The sequence below is a fragment of the Pteropus vampyrus genome, unplaced genomic scaffold (assembly GCF_000151845.1).
Source record: "Pteropus vampyrus isolate Shadow unplaced genomic scaffold, Pvam_2.0 Scaffold87, whole genome shotgun sequence".
In the NCBI taxonomy this organism is placed as follows: domain Eukaryota; kingdom Metazoa; phylum Chordata; class Mammalia; order Chiroptera; family Pteropodidae; genus Pteropus; species Pteropus vampyrus.
The window spans coordinates 4,552,131-4,555,677 of NW_011888868.1; positions in this window are offsets into that span (position 1 = coordinate 4,552,131).

Below are 3,547 nucleotides of genomic sequence, written 5' to 3' on the forward strand. Positions count from 1 at the left end.
TCTCCACTTATTTAGTTTTTGATTTCTGTCATCAGAGTTTTATAATTTTGCTCATAGATTTTATTATGTTTTGTTAGATTTGTATATAGGTATTTAATTTTTTGGAGCTAATTTGAATGAGTTATGTGTTTAATTTCTAGTTCTATTTATACATTGATAATATATAGGAGTGCAATTGACTTTTGCATATTAACCCTTTATCCTTTAACCTTACTGTACTTGGTATTAGTTCTAGGACTTTTCATTGCTGCCATCATTGATAATTGAGATTTTCTACAGACAATTATGCCATCTGTGAACATAGACTGTTTTATTTATTCCTTCCAAATCTGTACACATTGTTATTATCTTTTCTTGTCCTATCACATTAGCTAAAGCTTCTTGGAAAATGTAGAATAGGAGTTGTAAGAGTTGATATCCCTGCCTTAGTTCTGATGTTATAGGGACAAAATCTAGTTTCTCACCCTTACATGTGATGCCAGATACAGGAATTTTGTAGATGCTTTTTATCAAGTTGAGGAATTTTCATTCTATTTCGTTTACTAAGAGTTTTCATCATGAATGACTGTTGGATTTTTGTCAAATACTTTCCCTGCATCTATTAATATACTCATATGATTTTTCTTCTTTATTCTGTTGATTTGATAAATTACATTAATTGAATTTCAAATGTTGGATTTGTATTTTTATTTTAATGTCATTAGGGTTAGTAGTGATAGTCCTTCTTTCAGTTCTGATATTATTAATTTTTATCTTCTCTCTCTTTTTTTCTTGGTTACCCTAACTAGAGATTTATCAACTTTATTACTTTAAAAAACGAACTTTTGTCTTAATGCTTTTATTTATTATTATTTTTCATTGTTTTTTATTTCTTGCCTAGTGCTATTGAATTCCTTTCTTCTGCTTACTTTAGATTAATTTCTTACACTTCATCTAGTGTTCTAAGGTGGGAGCTTAAATTATTGATTTTAGATCTTTCTTCTTTTCTAATGTATGCATCTATGCTATAAATTTTCCTCAAAGAATTGATTTCACTACATTCCATAGATTTTAGTTATGTTTTTATTTTTATTGAACTCTAAATGTTTTTAAATAATCTTTGAGACTTCTTTGACCCATGTGTTACTTATGAATGTGTTATTTAATGTCTAAATGTTTTAGAATTTTTTAGCTATATCTCTGTTAATTGATTTCTAGTTTAATTCCACTTTGGTCTAAAAACATATTTTTATGATTTTTATTCTTTTGAATGATGTATTGTTTCTTCTTGTTTTTATTATTGTTAATGTCCAGAATGTACTCTATCTCAATAAGTACGAGAAGAAATTGTATTTACTTTTGTTGGATGAAGTATTCCATGAATATCAATTATATTCAATAGGTTGAGGGTACTGTTTAGTTCATCTATATCTTTATTGATTATCACACTACTGGATATGTCTATGATGATAGAACAATGTTAAAGTAGTTAATCATAATATAGATTTAACTATTTTATCTTGAAATTCTACATTTTTGCTTCATGTATTTTGACATCGTTTGTCACATACACATTAAGAGCACATACTTTCATGGAGAATTTACCCCATTGTCACTATGTAATGTCCATCTTTATTTATGATAAGTATCCTTGCTCAGAGTCTGCTTTGTCTGAAATAAATATAGGATTTCAACTTTCTTTCAGTGTTAAGATGGTATAGCTTTTTCAATCCCTTATTTTTAATTTTTCTGTGTCTTTACCTTTAAAGTAGGTTTCTTGTAGGAAACATACTTAATTCTTTTTTTTTTTTTGTATCTACTTTGACCATTCTATCTTTTAATTAATATATGTAGATCAGCCAAATTAAAGTGATTGATATCGGAGAATCAATGTTTCTCATGTTTGTAACTCTTTTTAGTTTGTTGTCCTTGTTTTTTTTCTTTATTTTTCACAAATTTTCTGCCATCTCTGGGTTCAATTGATTATATAATTCAACATTCTACCTTTTTTTTATCATATGACTTTAGTTTTTTGTTTTTTTTTTTTTAATAGTGGTTGGCCTATATGTTATAAATTTACAAATTATCTAAAATGTGTTTTAAATAACACCATACCACTATATAGGTAATATCCACATCTTATAACGTGGTGTTCCCAATTTCTTTTTCCAATTCTTTGTAACATTCTTGTGAATTACTTCATTCATTCACAAAAACATTGCTGCTATTATTATTGGAGCAAATTTTATCTTTAGATCAAAAAATAATAAGAAAAGTAAAATATTTATTTTACCTTTATTTGTTCCTCATTTTTTATGTATCTACACATTTTTGACCGATATTGTTTTCCTTCTCTGAGAAATTCTTTTAATATTGCCTGCAAGAGAGGTCTACCAGCAAAAAATTCTCTCAGTTTTTGTTTGTTTGTAAAGACATTTTTATTTTTCTTTCATGTTTGAAGATAATTTTTTGGATAAAAAGTTTTTGGTGTGTGTGCGTGTGCGTGTGCGTGTGTGTGTGTGTGTGTGTGTGTGTGTGTTTATTTCAACAAGTCAATCATTTTACTCCACTATCTTTTTGTTTGCACATTTTTTATTTTACAAAATTTGTTTAAGTTTAAGGTATGTACTGTGTTACTTTTATACATTTATCTATTTCAGTATGCTTGCTGATGTAGCAGTATTTATTAAATTACATAATTATCATATGATATTTTTGTATATATTTATTATGCTGTGCACTTGATCTTTATGGCTTATTTACTACTTATTATAAGTCTGTACCCTTAAATAGCATCTATCTTATCCACCCCATCTATCCTCTGGTAATCACCATTTTAAACTTTTTTTTTTTTATACAAGTCGAACTCTTTTAGATTCCATATGTAAGTGATAGTATTCAGTGTTTGTCTTTGTCTGTCTTATTTCACTTAGCCTAATGTGCTCTAGATCCATCCATGTTTTCACAAGTGGCAAGATATTATCTTTTCTCATGGCTAAATAAAATTCCATTATGAGCATTTGCCATATTTTTTATCCTTTCATCCATTGATGGGAATTTGGGTTGTTTCTATATCTTGAAAATTTTAAATAATATTGCAATAAACATGGGAATGCATAATCTCATTAAAATATTGCTTTAATGTTTTGGGGTATATACCCAAAAGTGTAATTGCTGGATAATATAGCATACGTATTTTTAATTTTTGAGAAACATCGAAATTGATTTCTATAGTGGTTGAACCAATTTACACTCCCATTAACTTGTATAGGGATTCCTTTTCATCATATTCTTTTGTCTCTTGTCTTCTTGATATCATCAATTTTGACAGATGCAAGGTGATATCTCACTGTGGCTTTCATTTGCTTTTTACTGATGATTAATGATGTCGAGTATCTTTTCATGTGCTCATTGGCCATTTTGATATTCTATTTGGAAAAATAATCTATCTAGTCCTTCTGCCCATTTTTTTAAATAGGATTGATTTTTTGTTATTATTGTTATCAAGTTGACTAAATTCTTTATATATTTTGGATATTTACTCTTTGGTATACATATACATATACAT